The sequence below is a fragment of the Rousettus aegyptiacus genome, unplaced genomic scaffold, assembly GCF_014176215.1.
Source record: "Rousettus aegyptiacus isolate mRouAeg1 unplaced genomic scaffold, mRouAeg1.p scaffold_m13_p_8, whole genome shotgun sequence".
Lineage (NCBI taxonomy): Eukaryota > Metazoa > Chordata > Mammalia > Chiroptera > Pteropodidae > Rousettus > Rousettus aegyptiacus.
In genome coordinates, this window is record NW_023416311.1 from 99,435,062 (window position 1) to 99,451,790 (window position 16,729).

A 16,729-nucleotide genomic window follows, 5' to 3' on the forward strand; every position below is an offset into this window, starting at 1 on the left:
GCCTGAGTAATATGCCCATAAGTTCATTAATATCATTATAACAGACTGAATTCTGGGCACAAACATGTGCAGAAAGCAAAATGATGAATCACTGAGTCCTGTCAATCTTAGTTATCAATCAAGGAAGCCCACTCCTCTAAGAAAAGTAAACACCCACAGCAAAAAGGGATAAAAATCCCAAAGGCTTGGTTACCAGGTCTTTAGAGCCATGCTTCTCTTGCTCAGCCCTGCTTCCATGTCTGGAGGTGTACTTTTAAAACTTTTCTACTGTACACATCAAGAACCTGGACAATGAGCCAGGAGAGGACTGCACTCTCAGGTAACAATACTGTCTTGTTTTTTTCATTTATTTTTTGTTGTTGAAAAGGTGCACATTTAAATATTATGATGTGCTAACTCTGGAAATCAGATTCTTCTCTCACCTCAGTGTTCTGTTGGTTTCTTCTGGGGTGTAGTTGTTTGATGGTTTAATGACTTCCATAAAATACATTTACATTATTTGTCATATGTGGTCTCTGAAGCCTATTTCTTTATTTTATGATCAACTAGTGTTTTGAGTAGCGATTTCCTTGAATGTCTGGAACAAACAACAACAACAAAATATAAATAATGAAATACAAATTCTCTATCTTTGCAGATTGGCTCTGTGTTGAGATACTTCAGTGCTTAGCCAGGCTATTTACAAATCTGTTTCAGCCTTTATTTCCTGCTTTCACTCAGCCTAAATGATGCAGGACAAGGTGAGTCCCCAAATGAGAACTCAAGCCCTACACCTGCCATAGAGGGCCCTTGACTTGCACAGGAAAGAATTCAAGAGTAGAGACAAAGGGATAGTGTATTAGAGAAGGAACAACCCAGCACAGGCAGAGACATGGTCCCCTCTCAAAGTCAGAGAATGAGACCCCAAGAGTTTGAGGAACTGGGTTTCTATCTGTTTTCCTGTCTGGGTTACAGGTATACCGTGTTAAAGGCATGGGGAAGTATCTGTCAGTAATCTCAGCAGGAATCTTCCTGTAGGTTCCCTGTGGTCTGGCCACACGCTGATCTGCCAGGTTCCCTTGTCCAGCAGCAGGTAGCAGACTCTGAATATAACCTGGTCTAATATTTACTCAATTTTTATAAGTTCTCATGCCTCCTTCCTGTTATAAAAATCAACCATAGATGAAAATTTAGGGTGTTCTCTGTTTTATTTTGTTTTTGTCCATGCATTCTTTCTTGAGCTGTGTATTTTTTTATTTTAAGTTTCTAGTATACAGAAGTACTTTATAATGCCCTAATTCTCAAAAAAAAAAAAAAAAAAAAAAAAAATCTTGTTTCCCAGCTTTTTCTCCCAGGCTTTCAGCATATTGATTGTTTCCTCAATTGTTATCTTTGCCCCAGGCAGCAGCAGATTATTTTGCCTTTCACCGTTTTTGAAGAATGCCTGGTGCAAAGCTATGTTTCTACTCTGAGAGACTTAAAAGTTAGGTGAAATAAATGCAAATCCTTGCTTCGTTCCTTCAGGCAACCTCCAAACTGGTCGAAACCGACAGGTTCAGTTTTTTGAGAGCAAGGTCTGCTCTACTACTCCCTCTGAAACTAGAAACCCAGAGTATGGAGAGTCCTCACAGGAAAATGCAGGCTGCTGTCTTCACATTGCTGCCCAGCTATGGAGCCGGACGGGAACGAAAGTAAGCTGCAAAGCTTCCTAGGACTTTTAAGTCAACTAATTCTTGGGTTTGTGCTTCTTTGGTTGCTGTAAGCCTTTGGCTATTTTTCCAAAGTTCTGACAAATTTGATTCAGATCGTTTTTGCTCATTTTCGTTGTTGTTGTTGTTTGGTCAGGGTGGTTTCTGTGGAGGTACCAAGCTCTCGGAAGCTACTAGTGTTGCCATTTCTTTGTCATTTCTTAATTTTCTTCCTCTACATGATAAAAGCCTTTTTCCTGGAGAGCTCCCGTTAACTTCTCTTGAAACACTGCCCATAGCTGACGTGTGATATCAGAGCTACCATCCTTTAGTTCTCTTTCCATATTTTTCAGTATTGTTTTGCAAATGTGAAATGATTAATTTAGTTCCTCTGAATTACTTTTGAATACGCAGTTTGTGTACACTAGATAAATGACATCCACTTGAAAAATAACATGAAAATTACGGGTATGAAATGTATACACACCTATGCGTACATATATATATATATATATATATATATATATATACATAAAAATATATATGACTGGCAACAGCATTGAGGGCTGGAACATGCTATATTACCAACTATGTTTGAAATTTTTCCTAATGAGGTGCTATTCTTAGTTGTTCTATTTACTGTTTGAAACTTGAGAAAACTGGGGCATGAGATTTAATTCACAACACCTTCAGCAATTCCATCCAACTCTATTTAGTCTGAGTTCCTGAAGGAGCTTTGACTGTCAAAACAGTATTAATCAAAGAAGGACCCAGAGCTGCTCCTTTCTTCTCTCATGGGGAAATGACTGGATTCAATCAACTGAGTCTATGAAAAATGCAAAATTGAAGATGCAAAATTTTGTATTTCAATTTATTTAGAATTTTGCCAGAAATATGGAAGAAAATTTCTTATTAACGCAGATATTCCTATGAGAACTTTAACAAAGAGGGGATTTATGTTTAATCTGGACTATAGCTCAGTGTTTTATCTGAGCTTTGATACCATGTAGAGATCTCTACAAGAATTTCTCAGTATATCTCTACTCTTAGCGGTTCAATTATTCAATGTGCCAGAGCATAAGGTAAGTAAAGAAATCAAAGAAAACATTTCATGATCTCATTTATTACACTAAATTATGGGTATACATTTCTAACAATGACATCTGCCCAGAATCTTTTGTATAAGCTAACCTTTTAGGAAAAGAAAATGCAAAAATATCTAATTACTTTAGCAGCTTATTCGTATGACATACAAAGACAAATCTAAAGTTTTAGCAAAAATGATGAATTATTACCAGTTCAGTATTAAAAAGGTCACAGTTACTTTTTATAGTTTAATAATGGACTGTAGAAAAATAATTTTCTTCAGGTCTGTCAGCTTCTAGATTGTTCTATAGTCACTATAATGCAAATACGTAATAATGAAGCAATCAGAATTCCAGTAACAAACAGACCTATAGGTCCTTTTCACTACTGAAGTGAGTTTTAACTCAGTGAATGTGAGAAATATTTGTGTATTCAAAACACATTATGAGGTAGAAGACAGATCAAGCCTGAAACTGGCTAGCACATGGAAACAAAGTTATATACCACTAAGGAGGGAGGGTACGGGTTACAGCCAGGGAAGATGGGGCGCTATAACCCTGGGGGAGGGAGAGGTCTGCTCTATATTTAAGCCTGAGATGGGTTGTTACAAAGGAGTTCTTAGGTGATTGGCAAGTGAGGTCATTTTGACTGACACTTGGCTGCTATATAACTCTTTTCCTAGTGTGCATGTGCTTACCCAGAAGTCAGTTTGTTATAATTAGATTCATGAACTTCCAGGCATAAACATAGTATTATAATGAAGCTTAAATTGTAGGCAAATTAGGGTAGTACCTTCTGTGCCGAAGTCTGTAGCTGGATTAGGCCCGCTGAGACTATGGCCCTCCTGTGCTTTGTCTCTGGAGATGAAGGAGGAATTCTCTAACTACCAGCAGGGTGTTCTTTGGGTGGTCACTGGGCTGGGCCTCTATTCCTTGGTTCCCCTTGTCGCTGGTATCTGACTGGCTACCTAACAACTCGAATTTAGTAAAGGAGAAAACAATGCTTTTTTCTAAATTTGCTCACACACAGTCAGCAATTCATAAACTTAATTTATTTCTAATAATAATCAAATTAAATACTTGAATCCTGTTCAACTTTTTGACTTGTAGTGGTCATAGTATTGAGAATGTGCTCACAGTCTGAAGCTAAGTACGAAGCTGGATAAAAGATGCCTTCAGAATATTTTCAGAAGCAGATTCAAGATTGTTGCAATCACACTGTGGAATTTTTTTGAATATGGCTTTGAAATTCTTTGACACTATTTAGAGAAAGGGTTTTCTGCCCTTCCCTAGGCCTCTGTGACTGCTTGGCTAATATTTGACAAAATTTATTAGTGAAGCTATCTGGCTGGCCTTATGTTGCTGTGGTTTTTGTTTTGTTTTGTTTTGGGGAGAAGAGGCACTTATGTTTTGGGGAAAAAAATAATTTCAAATTAATTTTTTTTCCTTAATATGTTTATTCAGAGTTTTTATTTCTTTTTGAATTACTTTCAATAATTTCTGTTTTTCTCACACTTTAGGTCTATTATACTCACTATTGCTTGCAAGCAAATAAAAACCTACTTCTGCTTTATTAGAACTCCACTCAGATGTATCCCTGAAAGCTAATGGAAAGAAGAAATACTCCCAATAAGCAAAGCTTTCTTTATTCATTTTATGTGGAAAGAAACGGACCAATGAAAGAATAGATACAGAATCAGGAGCAGTAGCAAATGGCTTATGGCTTAGCAAGTTTGTTAGTAGCTTGCAAAAAACAAACAAAACAAAACAAAACAAAAAGATTAGGATATCTAGGGAATATTTATGTCAATGGACCTACAGGAATGGTTATGCTATATGATTTTGTAGTATATGATGATGCCTTACAAAAGGCATACATCATTGACAATGTCTAAACAACCAAACAGACAGAATGATAACAGCCATCAGACATTTGACATCAGAAAGCCTCTGTCACTGATCACTGTAATGCTGAAATAATGGGGGTATAAGTAGAGTAGCCAAGGTGGCAGTGATGGAAACCATGAATAGGACACAGTCTCTAAGAAGGTGGTCCTAGCTACTACTACAAGCATAAACATTCAATGATGAAGGCCTGATATGACACCAAGAGTAAAGAGATGACCTGGCTTCTTGGTGCCAATTGCAATGGAGTCAGCCCTCCTACACGCAATAAGGAAATAATTTTTCTTGACTAGAATCAAAGCTTATTCCTGGTACAGTGCCTGCCTGCAAGGCCTCAATCAGCACCATTATTTTGAAGAATTATAAACTGATAATGGATTAAAATGGCCACACAACCCACTTTATAGCAAAGCAGTATATTAGTGTGCAGTTCACATGATATCAACTGTTCCTATCACACATGCACGTGCACACGCGCGCGCGCACACACACACACACACACACCACCACCACCACCACCACCACCACCACCACCAGAAGCTGCTGGCCAAAGTGAGCAATGCAAATTTAACAGCTTATGGAAGGTACGAGCCAGTTTGGAGATGACACCATCCTGGAATAGAGTCCTTCAGGATGTAATTATTTCCTAAATCAACCCTTACATGGTACTGCGGCCCCTAAAAATAGAATAAATGGATGTGAGAGCTGAGGGTTGGAGCAGAATTGAACCTGCATTCTCTTACTTCCAATGGCCAATTTATGGGGTTTTTTGCTTATTTTTCCTTTCCAGCTTTAGCAATCTTGAGTTTCCTGAGGGAGAAGACTTTCACCAGGATGTGCGGCAACAGTCCTTTTAAACCTGAAGCTAAAATCGAGTAAAGGTGTTGCGCCTGATCACCAGAGGAGGTTGAAATGTTGCTGCACAGTAAGGGTAGAAAACAACATGTTTGGTACCCATGTGACCTCTGGGGTATTCCTTGGTATTTCTTTACCCAATTTTGATCAGTACAGGAGGCTGAGAGGGATATGTTAACCAGGAACTCGGGTCCCACTGGGAAGAACTTTTGGGTCAACACACTGGGTAAGTTCCTAAGACAGTAGAGATGCTTGTCAAAAGTGAGGGGATTCTAGAATTGGTAATTGATTTCAGGCACAGCTTCAAGACAAGTTTATCCCACTCGAGCTTCTTGTTACAAATTATCTCAGGAAATGTAAACTACGTAAATTCTAGAGGAAGAGTTTCTATGATTTACTACATAAAGTATGTGCAACTGAAAGAACAAAAGGTGGGCTGGATGGTTGCTCTGGCGTGCTGCCAAAATTTTACCTTTCAGTTCTGGAGCTCTTATTTACCTAGCCACTGAGAGTTTTGGTGACTGACATCTTTCTGGCGAGTTCCACTTTATGAATTTTCCTCAGTCAAAGAAGGCTGCCTTACCCAAGGAAACACACTCTCTCTCTGGGACACTCAACATCACGTGACTGGTTGTTGTGATCATGTGAATACATGGTCCCCTTCCTCAAAGTAGGAAGATTCTGAAGGGCCATCTCATGAAGTGTCCGTGGGGTTGCTCCACACATCTACTGACACTGCATCAAAAGGTAAACCCTCCCTTTGCCCATTCCTAATTCCTTCACACCTCTATGGGTTAATGCTGAAGACGCCCCTGGGAGATCTATATGTGATATGGACAACATGAGTTGTCAACCAGAAAATGAAACTTAACCAAAATATTACCCCATTCTAACAAATTAAATAGATGATAATAACTATCTATTGTCTCTACCAGAGCACCAGATAGAATGTTAGTGTATTCAGACTAAAATACTAAACTTAAACATCATAATATAATAGTCTGTAGGGTTGATTACTCCAAGGTAAGAGGTTTAATACACATGGAATTATGTTACCACTATTCTCCTTTATAATGTAACTCGATGATGGCATTGGTAACATAAGGAGCAAGCAGAATGTGTTCGTTTTCTTTGTCACTACTAGAAAAAAAATGTAAAAGTCACATGTTAGTGGTTACTGCCTTGTGGAGAAGTGCTACACAGTTTTTAGGGGTATTTAGAGGTTAAAAAAATGTGAAAATATTTTAAACAGAAATACTTAGGAATATGACTTACCAAAAGTATTTTAAAATATAATACTATGAACAAATACAGTTTTCTTTCTTCAATTTATTAAATAACCCGATGTCTGAGTAAGTGCACTAGGCTTCTCCAGTTACCCGACCCTTTTAAGTTACCTTGAAAAAAAAAAATTGAAAGGATTTAGTTTAAGTTTTCTTATTTAAAATAGTTATCTGAGCAAAATTTTAGGGAATTCTTGTAGTAAAAATATATATAAATCAGAAATTATTGTAAACTTGATAAAATTAGAGCTACTTATATCTCTCCTTCATTTTACTTTTTAGCTTAATGTAAATTCCAAAAATCACTTGCTATAACTGGCATACTACTATTGTTTTTCTTAAATAGAAAGTTTTCAGATTGTGCTTTTTTAAAAAAAATTATGCAATATCAACAATATACTTACCGGCTTCATAAATATTGGACTCCAAAACATTTATTTAAAAGCTATCAATTATAAATAAGTTCTACAAATTTGATAGAGAAAATGTAACCCCAGTTATCCTGGTAGAAAAAAAAACTGAGATAATTAGGGCTGGATTATTGAGGCTTGAGATAATTAGGGTGGAAATGGCAGCACTGAAGACGATGCTTGAACTTTTCAAGTCCCTTGGTGGCAGAGCACAGATTGGACTGCTGCTGGCCAGAATCCAGGAGGTCAGAATCAGCCAGTCGTATCTTTAGCAGTATTGAGTGGGACTCAATTTTCCTAAGCTCAAAAGACAACAAGAGGTGAAAAAGTCCTATCTCTCCAACTGAAATACATGTGGAAATTTCCCCAGTAGACTCTGCCTTCTTCTAGATCTTAAACCTTAGGGCAGGCAGATGGTGATTCTGTTAAATAGCTTGCATTAGGGAATCCATTTTTATTTTGAGAAAAATCACAAACAAATCTCAGAGACAGAGCATGGGTCAGGTTACCAGTTTTTTAAATAATGCATAACTTAGACATGCTTCGTGTCAAAATATCTTTTAAAATGAAACCAAAAATTATGCAGTCTTATTGAAAATAATGTAAAAGTACTGTTTCTGAGAATTATGGTAATTGAATAAAAACAACTAGATTTTCAGGTAGGTATCCTGAGATGGTCAATAAAAAGTCCTACTATAGTGTTTAATAATTATTAAAACATTTAATGCATCATGAAAATAGCAGCAAAACGTTCTTAACACCTATAGTATAGTGAAAGGGCATGCTTGGTGAGAAGGAGTTGTAACAAATAGGACTGTAAGAAAGTTGTTATAAATATGATCGTTGAAAAAGGATTGTAAAGCAGTGATGTATTTGTGACCAAGGCCACAACTGACCACAGGGAGTATGGCGTATGGATGCTCCTTCAGAATCATTCTGCTTTGAGTCAAATGTGCTGAGATTCTATGACTTACTATCCTTGAGTCACTGGATATGAGCAGTTGCCTAGAATCACAAGAATTTGGACAAGGCAGCTTTCTTGGGCTAAGGGAATTTTCTGGAGACGATTTCATCTTTGAGCTGCCAGTTATCAATATTCTAAATATGCAATTCCAATAATTTACCTTTATACGAACCTACAATCTATGTTATCAGCTTTGATAAATTTAAAATACAAGATAAAGGTGTAAATGCCTTTTACTTCTTTAGACATTCATCATTAAAAAGTTTGGGACAACTTTCAGATTGCGATTAACAAAATTTACTGTTCGATCTATTTTTTTTAATTTGCTATGAGAGTTTATTCAATAGTTTAACAGGTAAGGACAAAATTAGTTTCCATTTTCTTTGTCTGCTTTCTTTGATACTAAAAGTCTATTTTCTGTTACCTTGGAAGAATATAATATTTTAGGTTCTCATTTGTTTGTAATCCACAGATGTATTGACTTTTCAACAACTCTAAAATCTCTAGGGTTGATGGAGTATAAAGGTAACAATGTGGCCTAGAAAATTAGATTTAAAAAATTCTTGAACAATTTAAGTGTACAAATAACAAATTTAAGATGTAATAAAAATAGGATATTTTGTTTTGTTTTTGGTTACAATTGGCAGGACTATATGAGAAAGGAAATGAAAAAAATATATATTGGCAATTTCTGGCTTGGGTGCGTGAGTATGTTGTGATTTTTCTAACTGAAACATTTTAGGGGAGAAGAAAAAGGTTTGGACATTTGAGGTGGAAGAATATAATAGTCTCCTTCAAATATAAGCAGAAGACTACATAGCAAGATGGAAATCAGTATTAGAAATATATCTTGAAAGATGATAATACAGTTCATGAAAGCAAAGATTTAACAGGAGGAAAATACACTATGAGAAAAGATGGTATTCCAGAGGCTTGGTGGACATTTCACGACTGGCAAAGGAAAAATAAAACAAAATAAAAATTCACATACAAAGCAACTACAAAGAAAATCAGACTGATATGTGGTCAGAGGTAAAATTAAATTAGAAAACAATAGTTCTGTGGAAACCAAGAGAATGTGTTAGTGTTTATCAATAGCATCAAATAATACAGTGAAGTCAAGTGAAATCCTAAATTAAAAAAAAAAAAATTGATAAGGCCTTAAGTGTTCAGATTATAAAGACAGTCACTCCAAATATGCAGCTTCATTCTGAAAGTGGTAGTGCTGATCTGATGAAAGGCTAAAGAGAAATATGTCTAGAACATATTTTAACATATGGGGAGGTAGGCAGAATTTAAAGAGTGTCCCCCCCACCAAAGTTTTTATCATAATCTCTGAGAATGTCAATATAATGAATATCATTTTCACAAATATGTTACTTTCCATGACCACACACACTTGGCAAGTGTAATTAAATGTATAATCTGTTGACCTTCCCGTTGGGGTAATTATTCTAACATAATTACCCTAATGTAATCACACGAGCTTTTTAAAAGCAAAGTATTTTTTCTTCAGCCTGCAGCAGAAGGGGAATCCAGTGAGACTTAAAGCGGGAGACTAATCACAGAGTTGCTGGCTTTGAGCACTAAGTGGGTCATGTGAGAAGGGATACAGGACATCTCCAGTAGCAGAGAGCAACGACAATCAACAAAGTGGAACCTCAGACCTACAGCTGCAGAGAACTGGATTCTGCCATTGACCTGGATATTCCTTGAAAAGAACTTGATTCCTGAGCTTCTCGGTAAAAGTTTAGCCTGGTCAACATCTTGATTTTGGCTTTGTGATACCCTGAGTCTAGAACTCAGTTGAGCCCACCCACGCTTTGGAGCTGTAGAACTGCGAGCTAATAAATGGATACTGTCTAAAGCCACCAAATTTGTGGTTATTCCTTTTGAATCAATGAACAGCTAATACACCCTGCTTAAAGAATAAGATTATCCCACATTTGTGGAGTAGCATCCCAACCAACACAGACATGATTTCTCCAGAAGTAGACATTACAGGTGATTCTCAGCCATATGTAATAAAACTTCCTGGTGAGACATGGATACGTGATCATTAACGTCAGCATAAGTGTACCAGGTATAGGATGTATCACGTTCAGAATTAATGCTTTGAATGACCGTTTATATTTATACATGCTTATGCATATCTATATTTAAAACCTAAATTCTCATTCATTTTTACATTCGAGATTGGTATAATCTCTTCTTTCTGGAACTTAATCTCCATTTACTTCTGATCCTTGTTATTGCCCATTATACACTATAGTAATTCAAGTAGAATTTTGAACCTGGATTTAAATTCCGGTTTCAACAGTATTAACTAAGAGCATTCAAAGTTAGAATTTGGTATCTTCATTGTCTATCAATTTGCTTACATGAAATGAGGATCATAGTATAGGATGCAGAAGATTGTTGATCCCAATAAATGAGGCAATGTATTTGAGATCACTTACCTTAGAATCTTACATGTGAAATATTAATTTAACATGAATCTTGCCAAAGATAAAGGTGTCCATTTAAACATTTCTGTTTATGCCGCATCATTTGTAAGATGTTCAAATGCAAGTTCAAAGATTTTTTAAAAGGTCTTTTGTTTCTCAAAATGTTTGACAAAAGTAATATTCTTATAAAATATATAACAGATAATAGTCTAGCATATGAAAATGAAAATCTTTAAGAGGTATTCACTTAATTTCTGTGTTTTAAAATGTAAGTTGCTCCAAATACATGGAAACTAGAGTCTCATTGATTAAATATGCTTGCATTCTGTCTGAGGAAAAATAGTTATAAATAACTTGACAAATTTTTGGAATTTGAATATAAAGACTCGGGAATTAGTATTTTACGTTATACTTCCTGATTTTGAAACTGTGATGTAGATAGGTATGGAAATAATCTTTCTCTTAGGCTGAGCACACTGAAGTATTTAGGAGGAAGTAGGCATGAACATTCTAACTTACTCTCAAATAATTTAAGAAAAAAAAGTTGCACACTAACTCACATGCATATAAATGGATAAATATATGTAGAGAGAAACAAAGAGAGAGAGGATGATAATGTAAGTGGAACAGAATATAAATAATTTAAGTAAAGAGTTTCTCAGAGATGTTTACATAGCAGTTCCTTGAGTAATGTTTTGTTCAATATTGTTTGTTTTGCTCAACCTTATTTCATTATAAGGTCAATCAAACCAAATCAAACAAACAAATTCTTGGCCAGGACCACTATTTGTGTGGAATTAGCATGTTCTGCCTATGTCTGTGTGGGTTTTCTCTGGGTTCTCCAGTTTTCTCACACATCCCAAAGATATGCACATTGGATTGCGTACATTGTCCCAGTCTGAGTGTGGGTGTGGATGTGGGTGAGGGGCCCTGTGACTAGAGAATGTCTTATCCAGGAGGGTTCCTTCTAGCTCTCTCAGCTGCCAGGATAGGCTCTGGCCATCTATGACCCTGGACTACAATAAGTGGGTTTGAAAATAATTATCTTACTTGTTTTTATTCATTTTTCTTAAATGTATGTATAGCTCACATTTATTTCAATGTTTAATATTAGAAGTGGTTTTGGGTCTTGATTTAGAAGGTTGCTGATGTTTTCATGACCAGAAATAATGACATAGGAACTTAACTCTTGTTTTTATCAATTAACCTATTGAAATACCAGTTTTTTATATGTTGTTTCATTTTAAGTCACAGTTTCTAAGAATCTGTAGATGACATTAAGTGAGGACTTACTGTACTATTCTTGCAACTTTTCTCTGAAGTTGAAATAATATAAAAGTCCCAAAAAATGAGGTTGTTTATGAAAAATATAGAATAGTATAAAATAGACATGTAACTTACTAATGTGTAACAATTGGTATGAAATTCAAAAACGCTGAAATTATAAATACTGAACTTTACTAGTAAAATGTTAAATGTGATGACAAATACAAAAATAAATATCTCCATGTATTTGGAACAACTCATATAGATTGTAACAAAAATATTATAATCTATAACTACAATAAATTAAAACATACTGTTATATGAAACATAATAAAGCTCATAAAAACTCGTAGCATTTTATTCATGCCTCAAGTTTCTCCATCATTTAAGATGTATAATTACTTGATGGGATAACTAATAAACTAAAAGGCCACATGGAATCTCGCACTACTAGTCATTTAGAAAAGCCATTTCAATGGTGCTGGGATCTTCTGCCTATCCAGCCAAGAGAGTCCGTAGGTCACTACCAGAGAAAATCAATCATTTAAGCTACATTACATCAAGTTCACATGCCACTTAACGACATTTCCCATTTAGGTTACTATAGGGATATATGCCCTTAATTCCCAACACAGATTTTTTTCCTATAATGTATGTATTTCGAAGAAATAGAATTTAAAACTGTTTAGTGTCAGCTATTAGGAAGTTTCTACAGAGTGAAAATAGAAAGAGAAGATAAGAATTACTTGCAAAAATATGAATTATATTCCTTTAAAATATATTTCATTTTAAAATTGGATTATACTGGCCATTAGAAATAGGAGTAAAGTATTAAGCATCTCTTTGTCCATCAGCTGATTGGCAGTTTGCCTTCAATTTGCATTGTTATAGCTATTTAAAACCGTTCTTGGACATAGGGCATTTTAGTAAAAATATAGATGAACAGACTTTTAAAAAGTAAACTAAATTGGAGCTATATGGCTGACATTATACTGTTTGAAATTTATACATAATAGGTTTATTTTTTATTTGATAAGCAACTAGACTGTTGAGATCTAATTTTACCATGTGCTTTCATCAAGAGTATAGAAACTTAAAATGCATTTTTCTGCACGGAGATGAGATGAACCTCTGCTTCCTTTTTATTTTTATTTTTTTAATGTATTTTTGTTTCTGTTTTACACTGTGGATTACATGCATTTTTGGTAAGCTTTCCAAAATCCATCATACGACAAGACAAAGTGTTAGAGAAATAAAGCCTACCATCGCCACTACTTCCATCAATACACACCGAGAAGCCAATTTGTCATACTTCATTAACGATGCGACTTTTCAGATAGGATATGTGTCCTTATAAAACCACACAGCCACCTCCCTCAGGTAAACATACTTTCCTTAAGTCTTGCTTCTGTACCTGTAATACCAGTATCATTTAGTATATATTCCCAAGAAATTTACATCCAGTGCATACCTAGCTATCACACTGTATTATTGGTAAACAGGCTGTTCTGGACAGCAGAAGTTGGAGTGTGAATAATAAACATAAACTATAACATTTATAGACAGTGTAAACACTTTTTATATTAGAATCTTTTGCTCCTTTTTTGAATCTATAATCAAATACATTTCAAATTACCCATCTATTTACACTTGGAGACTGCCTCCATTTTTCAAGTGTCAAAACGCAAGATAAATTTAAGTTTCAGCATCCTCCCAATAAAAAAGGAAAACAGGTGTATAAAAGCACAAGTTCGTGCTTCTGATATCTGACTAGTGAAATGGCAAGATGACAAATAATAGTGGGTTCTGTCTCTCTGAAACTAATGGAAGAAAGAATCACTTGACTCTATAGAGGTTTATTATCATAACTAGGTATGACTCTTAACTGCTTTTGTATCTAGAGAATTGATATGAAGCCCCATTTTCTATTCCAAGTTTCCTGGTAAACTGGCTGTACAACTCCTATACTTTATGAAAAGTAGGTGTTCTATGCTGTAAACATTGCTTGGAGGTAGTTCACTAGAGCTGATTCGATTAGTCATAGAGTACAATAGTAGTTTAAGTCTAATTTTTCCTAACCCAGTGGGTTTCACAATTTTATAAAAGTATCCAAGTACTTTAATACTTCGTAAATTAAATTACTTCAATGTAATTATGCCAATTTGTCTCAAAATTAAAGAATTTTAGTGTATCTACCATATCATTATTTTCCTTTAATGCATAATTTTGATGTCATATACCACAACAATAAAACAAAAAATGTGCTGTTTTAAGATTTAAAGGCCATTAAAATCCTCATTCTTTAGAACAAGATGAATGACTTTAGCAGCATCTTTTTTCCTCCTTAAAAGAATGGAGTTGCGTTATTGCTCTTCATTTTAAATGATAGGCACTTTAGTAGGATATAGCACCATTTTGAGAAAGCTGCTGTCATTTTACTCTGCACATTTGGGTTTCATAAATGCTAACTTTAATGATGCAGCATTTCCTTTGTAAAATTATCTTTTATAGTGGATGAACTGGTCATTAATTTCACTGTAAAGACATAATTTGTACTTTATAATGTATTTTTCGACTAATCTATTTGTGTGAGCATAACTGGCAGCTCCAGAAAGAAGAAAAGATAGTAAAAACCCACCTAAGTTCCATAATTTTTTTTGATTTCTCTTTCCTATCACATAAAATTCAGCTTTAAAGTTTTATTTTTTTGTTATGCCAGTATCATAGTTATTTTGTATACAGATACTTCCATGGCATGGTGAATCAGGGTTACATTGGTGAAGCAATTACACTAGATTGCACACTAGTTTGTTAATGCGTTATTACTTTTCCATGCAAATAGCTAAAATGAAGAGCTTGGAACTCAGTCACTTCAGCCATACATCTCCAATTTAGTTTACTCTTTTTGAAAGTCTGTTCATCTACATTTTTACTACAAATATTTCCCATTTTCTTTTCTCTATCTCAGTTTCAGCTGAATATCCCTGAACCCACTGGTCTGAGAGTATATGGAAAATAATAATAATAATAATAATAATAATAATAATAACAACAATAATATCTTTTTCAACAAGGCAAAAAATTAAAAATACTTGAGTTTTCTGCAAAATCTATAAATGCTATTTAAATAAAATCTTTAACATATATTGGAACAAAAATTTTAAATAGCAAATGTTTGACAAATAGCTAATAAAAACAAGTTAATTACATGTAACATCTTTCAAGGAAGGCACATTCTGAATAAAAGAAATTAAGTTGCAAGATTCAAGAAACTTACTATACAAATATGATCTACTTTCCTCTGCGTATTTCCTTTACAAGCAAAGTGTATGGGAAACAAGTTAGCTACTTGACAGTTTGGAAAAAATTGCTTCTCATTAGAAGTTCAATATTTATTTAGATACTTTTTTATAGTTGAAAAACATAAAACCAAAATAATTTACATCAAGATAGTGAAAAAAAATCTATATTGTCATCAGAGGAATGCCTAAGGGTGAATTCAAAGATATATATACATTTATCAACGGTTTAATTATGCTGAGTACTTAGGTTTCTTAATTCAATGGATTATATCGACTTGCATTGCCAAGTAACATTTCTGAGCACAAAGTTGTAACACTAAAAAAACAGTCATTTTTCTTCAAGGATCAAAAAAATATTTGTTCTATTCGTTGGTTAGAACTTATTTGTATTTCTTTTAAGTAAACCCCTTGATAATGTAAAAGTAATCATGAGAAGTAAAAAGAAGTTTGAAATCTAGTGATTAAAATTAATCATCTTTATCTCTGTTGCCCTTGGCTCTTGCCCCTTTGTGCCTACTTGATAAAATAATAAGTAGGATACTTATTTCTACTTATTATTTTATCCAGGTTTCCCTGAGCTGAGGCTAGGTGGAAGCATGGATGTCACTAAGAAAAAATATCATGACATTGTAAAAACAGAATTTCATTTAAATCATAGATCCAAGAAGATATTAACTTGACCACCAAAAAGTGGGGAACACAGTATTTGCCACCACAACAAAGTGTGTATTTATTCAGAAATCAACATGAGACATGGCAGATGGTACACAGATATAGAATACACAAATAGAAGAAAAAACACATTGCCCTTCTCACAGTGTGGTGAAAACACAGAACAGAATGTCTGGAATATGAGAGGGAAAAAAAATGTGGAACGCATACACATAAAGACTTAGCTCCTTTATTTACGCTATCTCGAAATTATTACCAATTTCTTACCAAATATTTTGTAAGACGTGGTCGATTACAAAAACCTATTCAATATTCACAATTCATACTTATATTTCTAAAGTATCGAGAAAAAATTTTGCATTATTTTTTCTTTCTTTTCTCAAAAATTCCAAGATATTCTCATTAAGGCATCCAGGTAAGAAGATAGATTTTGCACACCCTACCCCAGTACATCAGTCTTGACCTTGTATTGATAAAAACTACCAGAAAAAAATAAATAAATAAAGTAAATTTAAAGAGCCAAAGAGAGACCTAAAGCTCGAATACAAATCACATGGCAAGAGCAGGCTCCATCTTCCCTCACCAACTAAGCAATATTGGAATGGCATTGGCAGTACAAGAGAGCCCTAAAATTTCCTCCTGGACGAATGTTTATAGCAAGTAGGAATTGGGCATTGTAGGAGATGGGTGATAATTGAATTAATTGGGTAAAGATGAAACATAGATCTGATTCTGGCTGCAGTTAGGCTTTTGCTTCAATCTCTTCAGATGTCTCGATCTCCAGTCATTATTTTGGTATATTAAACCATTATTTTCCCTTATCGAGTATCCTCAAATGCCACCATATTGTTAAAAACCACTTATTCAGCTTTC